The sequence below is a fragment of the Rhinatrema bivittatum genome, chromosome 7 (assembly GCF_901001135.1).
Source record: "Rhinatrema bivittatum chromosome 7, aRhiBiv1.1, whole genome shotgun sequence".
In the NCBI taxonomy this organism is placed as follows: domain Eukaryota; kingdom Metazoa; phylum Chordata; class Amphibia; order Gymnophiona; family Rhinatrematidae; genus Rhinatrema; species Rhinatrema bivittatum.
Genome location: NC_042621.1, coordinates 188,716,513 through 188,735,986, shown reverse-complemented (window position 1 = coordinate 188,735,986; position 19,474 = coordinate 188,716,513).

Genomic DNA, 19,474 nt, shown 5'->3' with positions numbered 1-19,474 from the left:
CTCACGGTTGTCGGTTTCCAGAGGCTTGCCTCTGAAGGGGGCTGAGTAATCGCAGTTCCGTTTCCGTTTATACAAAAAAAAAAAAAAAGTATTATTAAATTAGATAAAGATTCAGAGGCCACGTGAGTCCTGCTGGGGGCGGGCTGTGTGCTTATTTCTTATTGCCCTGGCCTGCCGCACTTTAGCCTTGGGACCCCGGAGAGGGTGGCTGGTTCACCCGGTGAGTTTTTGCTGCCTTGTGGCAGTGTGCTTACCTTGGCGCGCTTTGCTGTGACTTCTGCCCTGCTCGTTGATGCCGCGATCTTCGGCCTGCACGGCCTGTGGGAAGGCGGGGGCGCGACTCTCCCGAGAGGGTCTCTGTTCCCGATGTCTTCCCGGGGGCGAGGGACCCTCTCGGGGGCCGAGCGCTGCCCACAGCGTCTCTTCTCTTCTGTCTTCGGCGCGGCAATGGTGTGTGCTTGGGTCCCAAGTTTCGGGCCCGCCCCCATCGGAGAGGGAGCCAGCGGCCATTTTAAGCATGCGGCTTGCAGAGACAGCTGAGGAAACAGCTTCGGAGGAGGAAGATTCCCCTCCTGCTTCGCCGCCGGCCCTCAGCCCACAGAGCGCGTCTGATTTGGGAGCCCCTCGGCCCCCCCCCCTGCTTGACCCGTGAAGGAACCTTTTAAATGGCCGGTTCCCTTTTCCTCCAAGTTTGTGCTGCTGATGCACAAAGCCTTTTTGGAGGCGGAAGCGGGTTGGGAGCCGGAGGGTCCCAGTCCTCCTAAGATCCCTAGGACAGCACCGGCAGCACCGGATCGGGGGTCAGCGGGGGCTCGTTGCCCCCACCCTCAAGAAGGAGCAGTAGCTCAGGGGACTTGGATCCTGCTCCGGATATCCCGGAGGCGCCAGGGACGGGGGATGCAGACGGCCAGGGGTCTCTTGAGGGGGATGATCCTCAAGTCCTTCGGTTGTTTGGGAAGGACGAGTTAAATTATCTAATCTCTTACGTTCTGAAGGAGTTGTAAATATCGGGCCCGCACCAGGAAGCTGACACTTCCATGGGGGATGTGGCACTGGCGGGGCTGCGAGCCTCCCCCCACAAGCCTTTCCCTTCCATCCCAAAGTGTTTCAGATTGTCTCTAAGGAATGGGATATGCCAGAAGCGTCGTTGCGGGTTAGCCGGGCTATGGACAAGTTGTATTCCCTGCCGGCGGAGTCTTTGGACCTTCTCAAATCTCCCTCGGTGGACTCGGCGGTAGCGGCCATAGTTAAGCACACTACCATCCCCGTGATGGGGGGAATAGCGTTGAAGGATCTCCAGGACCGAAAGCTGGAGATTGTCTTACGGCGTATCTTTGAGGTTGCGGCCTTAGGGGTACGAGCGGCGGCTTGTAGCAGTTTGATGCAGAGAGCCGCTCTTCGCTGGATTCAACAGCTGCTTACAGCGCAGGATCTCCCGCTGGCCATAGCGGAGCAGGCAAACTGTGTGGAGGCTGCGGTGGCCTACACAGTGGATGCCTTATATGATTTGTTACGGACTTCGGCTCGCACTATGGCTTCTGTGGTTTCAGCCAGGCGGCTGCTGTGGCTCCGTCGCTGGGCAGCAGATGCCTCTTCTAAGTCACGTTTAGGTGCCTTCCCCTTCAAGGGCAAGTTGTTATTTGGAGCCGAGCTGGACCAGCTCATCAAGGACTTGGGAGACAACAAGGTTTATAAATTGCCTGAGGATAGGCCCCGACAATTTCGGTCCTTAGGGAATTCTAGGGGCCGTCTGCGGGGTCAGCGCCGGTTCCATATGGGAAGGGGCGGATCCTTTCCCCAACGACAGCAAGCGTCACGGTCTCAATCTTGGTCTCCTTCCTTTCAGGGACGTCGGCCTCAGCGGTCGGGATCCTCGCAGGGATTTACCCCCACCAAGGCTACTCAATGAAGGCGCGCAGACCCATTCCTCCATTCCGCGCGTCGGAGGTTGCTTGTTCCTGTATTGGGAGGAATGGGTCAAGATCACCTTGGACCAGTGGGTCCTTGACGTCGTACGTCACGGTTATGAGTTGGATTTTGCTCGTCCGCTCCGGGATCTTTTTATGACATCCCCATGCGGTCCTCCGGAAAAACGGCTGGTGATTTTCCAAACCTTGGATCAGTTGCGGGCACTGGGGGCGGTAATTCCAGTCCCCCCGGCCGAGCGCAGGACGGGAAGGTATTCCATATACTTCGTGGTTCCTAAGAAGGAGGGCGCGTTCAGACCGATTTTGGATTTGAAGCGGGTAAACAAGGCTTTACACGTTCCTCGTTTCCGTATGGAGACGTTGCGGTCTGTTATTGCGGCCGTCCACAAGGGAGAGTTTTTGGCTTCTTTGGATCTAACCGAGGCGTATCTCCACATCGGAATCCGAGGACATCATCAGAGGTACCTGAGGTTCAAGGTGTTAGGGAACCATTTTCAGTTTTGTGCCCTTCCGTTCGGGTTAGCAATGGCCCCCAGGGTATTCACCAAGGTGCTGGTGGTCATTGCAGCTTTTCTGCGCCGTCAAGGAATACTGGTTCATCCCTATCTTGACGATTGGCTCATCCGGGCGAAGTCGGAGGCTTTGTGCAAGCGGGTGGTTCGGTTGGTGGTAGAGCAACTTCAGGCGCTGGGTTGGGTAGTCAACTTCGCGAAGAGCAGGCTGAGCCCGACCCAACACTTGGAGTTTTTGGGAGCTCGGTTCAATACTATACTGGGCAAAGTAATTCTACCGCATCAGCGGATGGTCAACCTGATGCAGCAGGTGCGGAACCTCTTGGATCTACTGTTACCCACGGCATGGGATTATTTGCAAGTCATTGGGCATATGGCTTCTACTCTGGAGATGGTGCCTTGGGCATTTGCGCATATGCGGCCTTTACAAAGAGCGCTACTGTCTCGGTGGGATCCCAGGTCCGAGCTGTATGACATGGAGTTGCCATTGCTGGAACCAGCCCGGTCCAGCCTCGATTGGTGGCTGAACCCGGTCCATCTTCTGCAAGGGATGGACTTAGAACCACCATCTTGGATAACAGGGATGACAGATGCTGGATGTCTCTCCGGCTGGGGGGCTGTCTCTCCGGATGTCTCTCCGGCTGGGGGGGGCTGTGTGTCAGTCCCGAGCGCTCCAGGGGACGTGGTCTCCCCGTCAGGCATCTTGGTCCATCAATCGGCTGGAGACCAGAGCGGTCCGTCTGGCATTGCGTCAAACTCCTCCCGATGGTGAGCGGTCAGGCAGTGCGAGTTCTGTCGGACAACGCAACCACGGTGGCGTATATAAATCGACAAGGAGGCACGAGAAGTCGTCCGGTCGCGACAGAGGCATCGTTGTTGATGGCCTGGGTGGAGCGTCATTTGTCCCGCATCGCGGCCACCCATATTGCAGGGGTGGACAACATTCAGGCGGATTATCTCAGTCGGAGGCACCTCGATCCCGGAGAGTGGGAGCTGTCGGCCGCCGCGATGGGTCTCATAACCCAGCGTTGGGGGTTGCCACATCTGGACTTGATGGCGACTCGGCTAAATGCAAAGGCGGCGCGTTTCTTCAGCCGAAGGCGAGAGCAAGGTTCGGAAGGGGTGGACGCGCTAGTGCTTCCATGGCCTATTCACGTTCTCTTCTACGTGTTTCCGCCATGGCCCCTGGTGGGAAAGGTGTTAAGATGCATAGAATCCCATCGGGGTCTAGTGATTCTGGTGGCCCTGGAGTCGCCAAGACGTCTGTGGTTCGCGGATCTCATCAATCTGGCGATGGACAGGCCTTTGCGTCTCAGTCATCTTCCGAATCTACTTCACCAGGGTCCGGTATGTTTCGATCAGGCAGATCGCTTTTGTCTGGCGGCCTGGCTTATGAGCAGCGGCAGTTGAGGAGGAAAGGTTACCCAGAGGCGGTTATTTCTACCCTTCTTAGGGCGTGCAGATCTTGGACTACCCTTACCTATGCTAGAGTGTGGAAGGTCTTTGACTCGTGGTGCTCGGACTTAAGGATTTCGCCGCGACAGACTTCGGTGGGCCATATCCTTACGTTTTTGCAGGATGGGGTGAAGAAAGGGTTGGCCTACAGCTCTCTTAGGGTTCAGGTGGCGGCACTGGGTTGCTTGAAAGGTACGGTTGAAGGTTACTCCCTTGCGTGTCACCCGGATGTGGCGCGTTTTTTGCAAGGCGTTAGGAACTTGCGTCCTCCTCGGCGGACCTCCTGTCCTTCCTGGAACTTGAACTTAGTTCTCCGTGGTCTCTGTTCGGCCCCTTTTGAGCCTCTTAAGAGGGCCTCCTTGAAGGATTTAACTCTTAAGACAGTTTTCCTAGTGGCCATTTCGTCTACGTGTCGTGTTTCGGAGCTCCAGGCTCTTTCATGTAGGGAGCCGTTCTTGCGTATTTCTGAGTTGGGAGGGTCCTTGCGTACCGTTCCTTCCTTCTTACCAAAGGTGGTATCAGCATTCCATGTTAATCAGATGGTGGAATTACCTTCTTTTTCGGAGGAGGACCTCCGGTCATCTCAAGGTCGGGACTTGCGACGTCTGGATGTCCGTTGGGTGCTCCTACGATATCTGGAGGTTACTAATGATTTTCGGAGGTCGGATCACCTATTCGTGTTGTGGCATGGACCCAGGAAGGGTCTTCAGGCCTCCAAGGCAATTGTTGCTCGATGGTTGAAGAGCGCAATCGCATCCACATACATTGGTTGTGGTAAATCGGTTCCGGATGGGCTTAAGGCTCATTCACTGCGTTCTCAGGTGACTTCGTGGGCCGAAAGCCAGTTTGTTTCTAGCCAGGAAATTTGCAGGGCGGCCACTTGGAAATCCTTGCATACTTTTGCTAGGCATTATAGCTTGGGTGTGCGTGGTCCATCAGAAGAGTCCTTTGGGAGCAGCATGCTTCGAGCGGGACTCTCCGGGTCCCACCCCAGTTAAGGCGGCTTGGGTACATCCCAGCAGTCTGGACTGATCCTGGTACGTACAGGGAAAGGAAAATTAATTTCTTACCTGATAATTTTCGTTCCTGTAGTACCAAGGATCAGTCCAGACGCCCGCCCGTTTCTGGAGAGTCCGCTCATACTTCTGTCTGTGTTACGTATTTTCTAACAGTGTCATTTATTTGTTCTCTGTTCTATACAGTAAGTTGTTCTTCACTTCTGTTTTATTACAATAGGGAGATAAGTTTGTTTAGGTTTTCAGGAAAATGTTACTACTTGATCTGCTTTGTTATCGATTATACTGAGGGATCGCAGGTGGCACACCAGTATATCTAGGGGGTGCTTTCAGTTTTCTCTCTGACTCCATCTGCTGGAGGGGAGGCATAACCCAGCAGTCTGGACTGATCCTTGGTACTACAGGAATGAAAATTATCAGGTAAGAAACTAATTTTCCTTTATTGCATTTCTAGTTAAATTATTTTCAGGACTTAAGAATCAATGCTAGAGTTCCAGACATATATTTTTATTCTTCAAGAAGAGATTACAATAAGGCTTAGGAGCCCATTGACTTTATTCAATAAAGATTTTTCTATAGGCATGGACTAGGGGGGAAGTCCTTTTTGAACAAAACCCAGTGGATCTAATTTACCAAGGTCTTTTTTCCCCCATTCTGTATCTATGGGAAAAAGGTTTAGTAAATCAGGTCCAATGACTTTTATATCAATACTAACGAAAACTGTCCAGCATTGCTCGGGTTATCTGGTTCATAACAGCTATAAATTTTAAAACTGAGCAAAAGTAAAAATGCATATAAACACTTTGGGAACTTCTCTACAAATTACATTTTCAGTATATTAGATGTCTCTTCTTATCCAACTGTAGAGAGCGTTAAATAGTGATTGTTACAGAGGAAGATTAAAAAGCACTGGTTCCAGTACAGATCCCTGGGGGACTGCACTACTACTGTCCTCCACTGAGAGAACTGACCAGTGGCTGAAAAAGGAGTTTGGCAGTGCTTGAAGAAGATGTCCTGTGTGTGTGTCCGTGTATGGGGCCTTGTGTGTGTGTGTATGTGCATACGTGGGAGCCTGTGTATGTGATTGTACCTATATGTGTGTGTGTGTGTGTGTGTGTGCCTGCCTGTGCCAGTGCCTGGGAGCCTGAGAAACAGGGCTTTGCAGTCAGAGCATATTAGCAAAAAGTACCCGGTACTGCTCAGGTTGTCTGGTTCATAAGCAAATAAAAGTGGATAAGATAAATAACCTTTTAATGTATCAACAAATTAAGAGAAGAGGCTATGTGTGTGTGTGTGTGTGTGTGTGTGTGTGTGTGTCTGTGTGTTGAGAGGGGCAGTGGTATAGCCACAGGTGGGCCTGGGTGGGATATGGCCTACCCACTTTGGGTTCAGGCCCACTCAATCAGTGCTGCCCGATACCAAACAAGGCATGAAGAATAGCCACTGCCAACCCATTCATCATGGTGGCTGAAGAAGTCATTCCCCTGGCTGAACCAAGGCCACTATAAGAGCCCATCCCTGTGGCGGTGAAGAAGTCATCCCACCAGCCAAAACAAGGCTGCAATGGGAGCCTGTCCCTGTGGCAGCGAAGACGCCATCCCGCCGGTCAAAGCAAGGCCATCATGGGAAGCTGTCCTTGTGGTGGCAAAGAAGTCATCCAGCTGGCTGAAGCAAGGCCACCATGGGAGCTCATCTCCATGGTGGTGAAGAAGGGGTTTGGCGGTGAGCCCTGGTGCATGCGTGTGAGAATGGGAGGCTGCATGTGAGTATGTGAGAATGGGAGCCTGGGTGTGAGAATGGGAGGCTGCATGTGAGTATGTGAGAATGGGAGCCTGGGTGTGAGAATGGGAGGCTGCATGTGAGTATGTGAGAATGGGAGCCTGGGTGTGAGAATGGGAGGCTGCATGTGAGAATGGGAGCCTGGGTGTGAGAATGGGAGGCTGCATGTGAGAATGGGAGCCTGGGTGTGAGAATGGGAGGCTGCATGTGAGTATGTGAGAATGGGAGCCTGGGTGTGAGAATGGGAGGCTGCATGTGAGTATGTGAGAATGGGAGCCTGGGTGTGAGAATGGGAGGCTGCATGTGAGAATGGGAGCCCGGGTGTTTGTATGTAAGACTGGGAGCCTGGGTGTGAGTAAGTGAGAATGGATGTGTGAAATAGAGCTCGTGTGTGTAGTAGAACATGTGAGAGTTAGAGCTTGTGTGTGTAAGGGAGTATGTGAGAGAAAGCATGAGCCTTTGTTTGTGTGTGTGTGTGTGTGTGTGTGTGTGTGTGAGAGAGTGAGAGAGAGAGAGAGAGAGAGAGAGAGAGAGAGGGGAAGGGAAGAAGCTAGGAAGGAGGGAGAAGAAGCAGAAAGAGAAGAGTGACCCTGGCGAAAGAATAAGGAAAAAACTGACAAGGGGAAAGTGGAAAAAAGAGACCTGGACCAACTGATTAGAAAAATAAAAAAAACAGACAACAAAGGTAAAAAAAATATTTTGAGAATTTAGCAAATGGAAAATGCCATCTTTGAGTATATGTATTTCTTATAATTTTGTATTTTGCTCTTTGGTTTTCCACTGTTCAGGGTTTGGTTTCTCAGGCTTCCTATTTCAGTTTTGTTTGCATGTTTCTATTTCTAAATTGCAGTCCCTTATTTCTGTATTAGGTAAGGGTCAGTCTGTGTTCTGCCTGTGTGCGACTGAGGTGCAGTATTGCTGCTATCGTGTATTTTCTCTGTAGGGATTTGTAGCAGTCTTGCTTGTTCTGTTATCCCAGTAGGTGGTGTATTAATGTTCTAAGGCCTGGTGTAGTATTTGCATTGCTTCTTTTTCATAAGGTTGCTATTATTTGAGTCCTGAGAGTCAGTGCCGTTATATGGTATGGCAAGGTTCTAGGCGCCCTTTTTTTTTTTCTTCAGGGGTTTATGTTACTTCACAAAATGTTTAGCAGTGGAGGGGGTCTTTGATTTTTTTTTGTTTATTTTTTTTTTTGCTGAGGTGACCTCAGAATTTGAATATTGCTTTTTTCATGTTGGGTTGTAATGTGAACTGTTGTAGTTTTGCTCTGCATCCTGTCTCATGATTATAGCTATTTTATTGTAGTTAACGTGATCTCTGCCTTTCTGGAAAGAGGATTTGAGAAAGAATACATTGATATTTGTTTTATGACATACTTGATTGGATCTGATGTTTGTGTTCTTTGTTTTTTTACCTGATATTCTTATTTAATTAACTGCAATAAATATAAAGTAAATTAATACAGATTAATAAGGAATTTTTAATGTTGGTAAGTGTTTGAAATAACAGAGTTAGAGTTAGAATATTCTAAAAAGTTTCACTCATGATGCATAAGGGCTGTTGTAGAATACTTAGGAACCAAATGTAAGATGCATGCTAAGGCATTATTTATCAATAAGAGCACAACTAGTAGGATTCAGACCTGTATGCTTACTGCCCACTCTAGTTAACATTGGGCCCACTCAAAAACTCAGTTCTGGCCATGCCACGGGGGAAGGGGGCTGAAAGAAAGGGCTTTGCAGACAGAGCATCTTCCACTGTTCAGGGCATCACATGGTGGCCACAGACAGACACAGCAGTGTGATTGACCAATCAACACAAGTTTTTATATATATAGACTAGTGAAAACTGCCTGCCATTGCTCGGGTTGTCTGCCTATATCAACTATAAATTTTAAAATTGATCAAAAGTGAAAATGATAAATTTTGTTTTATTTTAATAATTAACAGAAAGTATATAGACACTTAGGGCCAGATTTTAAGAGGTACACGCGGGCGTACCTTTGTCCGTGCAACCCGGCGTGCACAAACGTACGCCTGATTTTATAACATGCACGCAGCCTGTGCATCTTGTGCGTGCCAAGCCCTAGGGGAGCCCCAATGGCTTTCCCCGTTCCCTCCCCCCCCACCTTCCCCTCCCTTCCCCTACCTAACCCGCCCCCCAGCCCTACCTAAATCCCCCCTCACCTTTGTTTAATAAGATGTGCCTGCCTCCGGGAAGGCGTAGGTTTACGCGCCAGCCAAGTGCCGGCGTGCAATCCTCCGGCACAGCCACCATGCCAGAGGTCTCGGCCCCACCCCAGCCCCACCCCTTTCGCAAAGCCCCAGGACATACGCACGTTCCGGGGCTTGCACGCATCGCCGGGCCTATGCAAAATAGGCTCAGCGTGTGCCGGAGAGGTTACGCTCGTAAATCCTGAGTAGCAATTGTTACAGAGGAAGATTAAAAAACACTGGTTCCCGTACAGATCTCTGGGGCACTGCACTGTTTTCTGTCCTTCATTGAGAGACCTGACCAGTAAGTCTTATCCTCTGTTCCCTGTCTTTTAACCAGTTCACAATATACAACAGTGGCATAGTCATGGGTGGGTCTGGGTGTGCCATGGCCCATCCACTTAGGGCTCAGGCTCATGCAATCAGGGCTGCCCAACACCAGAGGAAGTGGCCTGCAGGATAGATGCTGCAGTTCCCAACCCATGGCAGCCAAAGACGAAGAGAGCCACTGCAGGACCCCCATCCCAGAGCAGCCAAAGACAGAGAGGGCCACTGTGGACCTCGTGCCATGGCAGCTGAATAAGGGTCTGGCGATGCCTGAAGAAGATTTCCTGTGTATGTGTGTGTGTGAGCAGAGGCCTGTGTGTGATTGGGGAACCTGAGAGTGTGTATTCATAAGTGGGAGTTTATGTATGCACATGCATATGTGGGAGCCTGTGTGTGTATATATGTGTGTGTGGGAGCCTGTGTACGTGTGTGAGTGTGTGTTTGTGCCTGCCTGTGCCTGGGAGCCTGAGAGTGCTTTGCCAATAGAGCATATTAGTGAAAAGTACCCAACATTGCTTAGGATGTCTGGTTTCGCAATTGATGTATATTTTCAAAATCCAAGAACAGTGCAAACGATAAATATTCTTTTAATGTATCAACAAATTAAGAGAAGATTCTTTGTGTGTGTGTGTGTGTGTGTGTGTGTATGTCTGAGAGAAAGGGCTTTGCAGACAGAGCATATTGTCTTTGCACAGTGCCCCTTCCACTGCTCAGGGCGCCATCTGATGGCCACGGACAGACATAACAGTGTTGCTCAGGGCATATGTGTGAACCTGTGTATGTGCCTGTGGGAATGGGGGTCTGTGCCTCTGCATGCCTATGCCTGTGGCAGCTTGTGCCTGTGGCATTGGAGGCCTATACCTAAATGTGCCTCTGCCTATATGTCTGAAGGCATGTGCCTGTGTATGTGTGTGTATGTGAGTCTGCCTGTGCCTTCTTATATGTGTGTTTCTTCCTGCCTGTATGTGTGGCTGTGCCTTTGTGCATGTGTGTGTGTGTGTTTGAGGGATCTATGTGTGTTTCCCTGTGTATGGGTCTGTGGCTGCCTTTGTGTGCCTGTGTGTGTTTGTATGCCCACCTATGCCTGCCTTTGTGTGTGCCTGCCTGTGTGTGTGTGTATGTGTTTGCATTCCTACCTCTATGTTTGTGTGTGGGTGCCTGCCTTTGTGTATGTGTATGTGTGACAGGGCTTTACAGACAGAGGGCCGGATTTTAAAAGGGTTACACGCATAAGGTACGCGCGTAACCTTTTTAAAACCCCCCTGCATGCACCGAGCCTATTTTGCATAGGCTCGGCGGCGCGCACAAGCCCCAGGACGCGCGTAAGTCCCGGAGATTTGCAAGGGGCGCATGTTGGGGGCTTGTCGGGTGGGCAGCGTGAATTTCGGGGCATTCCGGGAGCTTGTCGGGGCGTGGTGCCGGCCCAGGGGAGTGGTCGAGGCTGTCTGGGACTATCGTGAACCGCGATAACCCTTTACCGGCCTGTAGCGCACAACGTATCGCGAATGAAAGGGTTGTAGCTATTGGCCGCGTTAGGAGCCGCGCTACCACTGCGGCTGTTTCGCCGCACACGATAACTTTACATAAACTCCGCCCCAACTCCCCTGAATACTAAATTAGGAATTTGCATTCGCAAATCGCGTTAACGGCTGTTAGCGCGATTTGCGAATTTATCTCCTGCGGTAACTCCTTAGAAAATGACCCCCTAAGATTGTGCATGCAACTACATAATTACATGCACAAAGTTTCAAACATGAAAAGTTAAAACAAAATGAAAAAAAGAGAGAAGAAAACAAAAACAAATGAAAAATCACAAAAAAATTGAAAAGTGCTGAAACAAAAAGTTTTGGCCTGCACATCCCTAAAGAGACCAATGAATTGCCTGCATCACCTCATTCGGTGATTTCATATTAATTATTTGTAGTCCATGAGTTCCAATGAGACAATTACTCGTAAGTTAATTGAACAATGGTAGCTTCTCTTTGAAGAAACTGTTATAAAAGAGACAAGTTCTTTGTTGAGGACTGAGATACTGCCATGTGACACTTTAGGGAAAGGTTTTCCCACGTTGGGAGAAATCCAGCTGGTAAGTAAAGTGAAATTTTTTTCCTTTGTGAACAGCTTTAATTTGGAAAGATACTTTTTATTCAGTGAATGAAGAGCAAATTTAATTACTAAGTCGCTGGAGAAGTGGTAGCTGTAACTAAAAAATCATATGGACAAGTGAAGTTATCATATTGAAAAATAGAGAATACAATCCGTATAAAAGTAATTTTGTTTAAATGAAAATTATTAAGAGACTTATTATTTGATATGGTATTTTAGCAAGCATACAGAGGGGGGGGGGGGGGGGGGGGGGGCGGAAGGAAAGTTCCCTCCAAGGTGGCTTCGATTTTGGAACCGCTTTGGAGGGAACGGGGAAAGACATTGGGGCTCCCCTAGGGCTCGGGGCACGCAAGGTGCACAAGTGTGCACCTCCTTGCGTGCGCCAACCCTGGATTTTATAACATGCGTGCGGCTGCGCGCACATGTTATAAAATCGGGCATGGATTTGTGTGTGCCGGGTTGCGTGCACAAATCTACGCCCGTGCATATGTCTTAAAATCCGGCCCTTAATGAATTAAAAAAATGAAAATAGTAGAATCAGATAATTAAATATACAATAGTTTCCCTCTAGCCCACAATATAAAAAAGCAGATCCCTAGTAAAATTGAAAATAATAAATAAAAAAACGCTAAGATAATGGTGATGGAACATAGAGTCTATTATATTCAGAGCAATAAATGCTTTATAACATAACATATCTCTTGATCCATAAGATCAGTCTAAACATTCTGAGTGTCAATCTGAGTAACATTTTAGATTTAAGAAATGATCTCAAGTGCTCAGGATCTAAGAAGATATAACTATTCTGTCAATATTTTAATTTTGTTTAACTTTATTAGAGTCAAATGAATCACCAAGGCCTAACCTGAGAGACAGGAGCCGCTGTGGAAGTGTCAAAGTGTCCAGGATAACTGCCTGCCTGCTTATCATCAGAATACACATAGGATTCATCTAGTACCTCCAAATGGTCACATGAGCTCAAACTGTAAAACCATACCCAAAATTATGACCAGAATTTCACATTTAAATTATTGTTATACACATTTGATACTTTTGAACTGATAATTTAAAAGGCTTAAGTGAGTTTGTAGAAATCACTGAACATTTACCTTTCCCACAGTGTCATATAGTTATTAGTTAACAGAGATTTCCACAGAGGCATTGCGATTATCATAAATGTATACATCTTATTGTTGTTATTATGGTTATACACAATTTTAAGTGTAAAGAATATAGTTGGTGAGAGGAATATAATTGGCTATTATAATTATTTTGCTGTCTACCTGAAGGAGGTGCTTTAGAGTATATACCTTTACATTTTGGAATTATCCCTTGTTAATTCTGAACCATATCAGTAAGAAGAGAAATTGGCTCTTAAACACCAACTATAGTTTTTCTAGAAGAGTACATTTTTTGATGCTGTGTGTTGCCTAGTGACAAGGGCTAACTGATACTCACCTGACAACAGTGGTATGCAGCAAGGGTTCCTGTGTAAATACATTTGCATTTTACTATAAGAAAATGCATTCATGGGTCCTATAAAATATGAGTTGTTAAATGTGTAACACAAACGTTAATGTTAACCTGCAATATTTTAGATCAAGTATTTATATGCTCCAAGCTCTCATCCCTTCTTCTTGGACAACCATTAGTGTGTTGCTACCATTCATTGGTACACTTTAGTTCCAGCTGAGTGGTGGAATTATTTATGTAAAACTGCCCTGCAGAGTAATATAGGTTGTGCAATCATAATAACATTATCCCTTAGCCTAGCCACTATGATAAGGGGAACAGCTGGTGCTCACTCCTCTGTGCACAAGTAGAAGGGTGGGTGGCAATTTGCATATATCCAGACTGGTTGAAACAGATTCGTACTGGACAAGTATGGAGATCTGAATTCAGCAGAAAATTGTTCAGATTCATCCAAGTCACGGTATGAATGGCTTGGATTACTTTGAACCTATTTGAGGCCCTTTCTGGTTCAACGCAGATGATTAGAGCCTTCCCCTCCTCACATTTAGGGGGAGATTTCCAAAACCACTTACACACATAATAATTGGGTAAATGTAAAATTGAATGAAGGTTGTGCACATAAAAGTCTGCATGGAATCTAATTTCATGTGCACAAAAAATAGGCATTCTGGGGGAAGGAGAGGAGGTGGAATTGGGATTTACATGCATAGTTTTCATTTTAAAACATGTGCTTATAAATTAACATATTATCATTATTGTACTTTGAATTCGCTCTGAAAGTGACCACAGCATTTGTGCACTACTGAGGTCCGGAGTGTTATCTCTGAAGAAATTGATTCTTGCACTGCACAGACTGGAGCATTCTTGCAATGCCCTTTGTTTATATATACAACATTGATGAGGATAGAATATCTATACATGCAAATACCCCTGATGCAGCCCTATTGAAAGAGGGCGAAACTCGGCTGGAGTCGGGCTCATTTGCATACATTGTTTCTACACAATAAAGTTGTATAAGATCGGACATTTGGTTGCTTATTGTGTACTTTTGCTCTTATAAATTAACATGCACAGTTTACACCCCGAAGTAGAGCCATAGCCAGGCCATTTGGCACCTATGGCCAAGTAAAACAGTGCTCCCTCACCCTGAACACCATATACAATACCATGAGTGGGGAACCTCTGCTAAATGTGGGGGTCTTTGAATTTTATTGTGATCCAGCAGGTTGGTTCTTCCTGCTCCTTTGGGCTTCCAGCCCAGTCATTACCAATACAGAGATCCTGGCGCCATGAGCCTTCATTCACAAATACTGAGGATTTTTTTTCCTCTTATTTTATGTGTCAGTCCTGGGCTGGGGGCCAGTCCTGGGCTGGGGGCCATGCACCAGAGCTCCCTTCAGAACACTGAGGTTCTGAAGGGAGCTCCCACACCAAAACAGTACTACATGCCAGCACTCAAACAGTAACAATCCAACCTATGAAAAGGTAACACTGTAAATATTACACCAGTCTCTAAAACACCAATACACTTGCTATTAGTAAAACAGAACAAGCCAAGCTATTATAGACCCTACACAAAACTACATGCTAGCAAGAATACCTCACCTTGTACACACATGAAGAACACTGACAAATCCTCACCAAATAATGAACAAAGAGATCATAAAGTGTAAGTATAAGCATTCAGATAAAAACTAAACTAAAAACCGTAACAAGCCAGACTCTGTATGCAGTGCAACAATGGAAAAATAGAAACATCATGCCTCATAAAACATCAAATAAAATCAATAAATATACATTATAATATTAAGACCATGCTAATAAAAAATTATAAATATTTAAACAATCCTGACAAATAGAACATCCAATAATTAAAAATTAATATAACATTTTCAAAATGCCAATAAAATATTTCAAAACTGCTGATACATTAAATAACACCCAATAATTAAAACTATAAGGATAAAATCAATTCCTTGCTTTCCAAACTTGGGAACTTTTGATTTCCAGATGCCCTGAGATTATCATGGATTAGCAGGTGGGGTGGGGAGAGGGGAGGTTGTTGCACACAAACGTTCTCCATACAGTCACGTGATCAACTACACACACACACACTCATGTGCTCTCTCTCATATGCTCAATCACATATACACACACTCTCTCTCAGATGCTCAATTATATACACACAAGCATGCTCGTTTGCTTTTTCTCTTATGCTCAACTATATACATACACACATTCTCATTCCCTCTCTGTTTCACAAGCTGAACTATACACACACACACATATATACACAAACACACACACACAAGCTGATTTGCTTTCTCTCTCTCATGCTCAAACATACACACACATGCTCGGACATTTCCTCTCTCATGTTCAACTATATACAAACATGCTCATTCACTCTCTCATATGCTCAATCACACGCACATGCTCATATGCTCTCTCTCACATGCCCAATCACACAACACACACATGCTCATACTCTCTCTCACATGTTCATTCATTCATACACACACAGGCTCATATGCTGTCTCTCTCACATGCTCAGTCACTCACACACAGGCTCATATGCTCTCTCTCGCTCTCACATGCTTAATGACACACACACTCATATGCTCTCTCTCACATACTCAATCACACACACATACACACACACACATGCTCATACTCTCTCTCACATGCTCATTCACTCATACACACACAGGCTCATATGCTGTCTCTCTCACATGCTCAGTCACTCACACACAGGCTCATATGCTCTCTCTCATGCTTAATGACACACACACACACACTCATATGCTTTCTCTCATGTACTCAAACTCATGCCCGTGCCCATACACTCTCACATGCTCAATCATATGGTCATCTGCTCTCTTTCACATGTTCAATCACTCATATGTTTTCTCACATGCTCAATCAGACATAAACACAGACACACAATCTTTGTTTCCCCCCTCTGGAAGCACAAGGGGCACGAGCAGCAGCAGCCTCATCCTTTAGCCCCCAGGAACCATCAGGCTCTTCAGCTTTCTTCCAGCCTTCATGTGTGCAGTGCTGCTCCTGCTTCTGACTTTGGGGCTGGACTATGCAAAGGGAGCCAATACTTCTTCCACCCCATAGGCCACGCTGATTTTCACTGCCGGGGGGAGGAGGGGGTACGTTTGGAGGAGACCGATGTTCTTTTTTCTCCTGTTGGCCGCACCGCTTCTCACTGCAGAAGCAGGGTAAGGAGGAGGAGAAGGCCCATGGGCTGTACTGCTTCTCATTACCAGAGAGATGAGGGGAAGGAGGTCCATGTGTTTTACAGCCCCACAGGCTGCGCTGCTCCTCACTGCTGTGGCGAGGAGAGAAACGAGGAGACTGATACTTTTCACAGCCCTGAGGACTGTGCTGTTTGTCACTGCCGAGGCGAGGCATGGAAAAGCAACCTGATGCTTCTTTCTGCCCTATGCTCCTCACTGCCAGGGTGGAGAAGGAGTCCGACACCTCGAACGGCCCTTTGGGCTGCGCCACATCTCACTGCGTGCGGGGGGGGGGGGATGCTGCCGATGCTTCAGCACGATGGCGCCCTTGGTGAGCGGCGCCTATGGCCGCGGCTATACTGGCCATAGGCTAGCTATGTCTCTGCCCCGAAGAGACCAGGTGTAACTTTGTGTGGACTAGTTGTGTGTGCTATAAAACTTTCAAAGCAAATTTACTGTATATGCATGTTTGCTTTGAAAATTGGTATAACCTGTGCGTTTTTGAAATGCATAAGGTATGATGAGGGCTCCTTCCTATATGTATCAGGTTAAGGAAAACACAGTGAATTACACACTCCTTTCTTATAAAGATCCAATACAGTTTGGTTTCATTAATTCTGTTGCTGAAGGGAAAAATGCTACAAAATATGTAAAGTAAACTGTTTACTACATCCACAGGAGCAGCAAAGGCAGTAACATTAAGAGAAACTGTAGCACAGGGCAGTTTAGCATTCATTCATTGTTTATCTGGATTAATAATATTCACAAAAGGAGTGTCCCTTCCCATGTTGGGTAAGGAGCCTGTCCGATTCAGAGGTAGGTGGATAAAAGTAATTGAGATTGTTGACAGAGCTGCATGGTTACAGAGGCTACTTTTTTTTTTTTAATCCTTGCTAGTTCAGACCTTTGGTGTTGATTTTCCTATTTAGAACTTGTTTGTTTCGACCCTTTCCTATTGAACTAATACTGAAATGAATTTTCAGAGTTAGTAATGATTAACTATGATTTGATTAATTTACTGCTGCGATTGTTAACCCACGACATGTAAATGTTTCCTGATAACACTGATGAATAGCGTTGATCATGAAATAAGCAGGCTTCCTAAAGCAATGAGATTGTTCAACTTTCAGGACATCAAGGCAAACCTTATGTCTATAGGCTTGATATCAATAATAAGTTTAAGGTTTCATAAAGTCATACATTTTGAGGACCAGTATAGGAAAGACAATGGGTATATGGTGTGATAGGGCCACGGTGACTGCTTTATAATGTCATAATGTCACAGCTTTTTGTGAACTTTTCATAGCAATTTCTTTTGACATGTTTACTGTTATTTTTGATATATATACATACAGACAAGACTTACTACCTGAAGCCGATGTATTGAAGTGCGAAATGATTTTGCAAAAGCGAGTTTCCTGCAGAGATGCAAAATACCCTGCGATGTGCAAAAATATCTAAATTTGTGCATATTTTGCACAAAGCCTCCTTTTGGGAAATCACTTTACCCCTTTCCTCCTTTGCAAATAGTAAACATTTGAACGTAGTCTGCTATATGTGAAGTTTCCTACAATTCTGAGTTAATAAGCTGCTGTGATGAAATATCCATACAAATCCAGTGAAAAACAGCACACAAAAACATCCTTGTCAGTTGAATTTCGTAAAAAAGAAAACCACACCTTAATGAAGTGGAGTAATTTTACCATCCCAAGTGTTCCAGTTTGCACATAAGTTTCCTACCCTGCTCATTTGCATGGGTAGAAAACTTGAATGCAAAGCAGGCTGCTAATCTGTGGGAAAACCTATGGGGTAGTACATTGGCTCCTTCATGAGGTATAAGGGAATGAAACAAACATACTATTTTCTGCTTTGGAGTGAAAAGGGTTGAATATCTATTCATTTATTATCATCTTGCAGGGATGTGCTGCCAAAAATGTTTGGTTTGATTTCTTTGTTCATTTTTTTGTTTCTATGTTTCTATTTGTTTAATGTTTTGTTTTTTTAGTTGGTTCATTTCTTGAACAGAAAAAAAAAATTAAACTTAAAAAGACCCTCCACAACAACAATACAAACCAAACCAGGTTTCCCCTAACCCCTCAAATTCTCCTTCCAGCCCCCCAAGGCATCCCCGGGACTCAGGCTGCCCTCAGTTAGGCCCAGATGGGGGCCTTCCTGGGCCCCTACCATCCTCCTGGAAACATGGACAGGGGGCTGGATGCCTCTCTTCCCCTTGCCACGGGTCTGGAATTAAAAGGATAGAAAGGGAAGGAGCTCGCCTACTGCTCCTACTTGCACCTCGATCTTTAAAAATGGTGCCAGAGGCCCTGATGCTGTACCAAAGTGACACCAATTTTATTCCCTGGCCCTGGCTCCTGTTTCCATGTTAGTGGGAGGCGCCTGGAGAGACCATGACTGGGCTCACACAAGCCCAGCCAGACAGGCCAAGGCTCCAGACCAGATTTTTAATAGGCAGGAGGGGATCAAAAGGGCCCAGAGAAGCCCTGTGCCCTAGGTTTGATTTTATGGGGGTGGGAAGGGATTGGAGGCCTCAGGGAGTCCCTTTTTTAGCTTTATTTTTTAACAAAGATGAAAAAAAAAAACGTTTTGGAAATTTTTGTGAGAGGCCATTTTTGGTTTGTTCCATATGGTATGAACAAAAAAATGACCTCATTCATCCTGCTTAACATAAAAACATAAGAAGTTGCCATACGGGGTCAGAACGAAGGTCCATCAAGTAGCCAATCCAGGATACTAGTACCTGGCAAGTACTCAAACATGAAATACATCCCATGCTACTAATGCCAGTAATAGCTGATGCCACGTCCTGTCCTGGTCCTGACACTGGGGCTTCAGTCTAAAGCTGCAGTCTGACCCGGAAGCTAGATCACAACACTTGGGCCTCATCCCAGACCCTACAAAATGGGAAGGGTCTCACTGTCTATTGCTTACAAGGTGTGTCACATTTTCACTGCCTGCTGTGTTTTCCACAACATAGTCACACAATAAGGAATACTTGTGCCATCAGAGGAAGAGAGCAGAGATGCCAGTGATAGAGAGTCTGACCTGGAACCAGATGTACAAAGCTTCCAGATTCAAACACCATCTGCTACTAGATTAATTCAACAAGTGTTTTAGTGAAAAGTGTCCATTTATTTACAGTATAAGGGGATGGAAAATATGAACAGATAGGGATGGTGCTAGGTTCCTAACATTTTTATTAACTCAACTCCCATTCCCTTCTTCAAAGTCCCACCATTTCCCCACTTTTGTGCTCTGTTTCAGTGGTGCACTGTCTGATGTGGTTCTCCTCTCAGGGGGTTCTACAGCTTCCCGTGCACCTTGGGAGGGGGAAGGTATTGGTTCCCTGACATTGCCCCAATTGTTCTGGCAGACTCAGCAGCAAGGTGAGAGACTTGG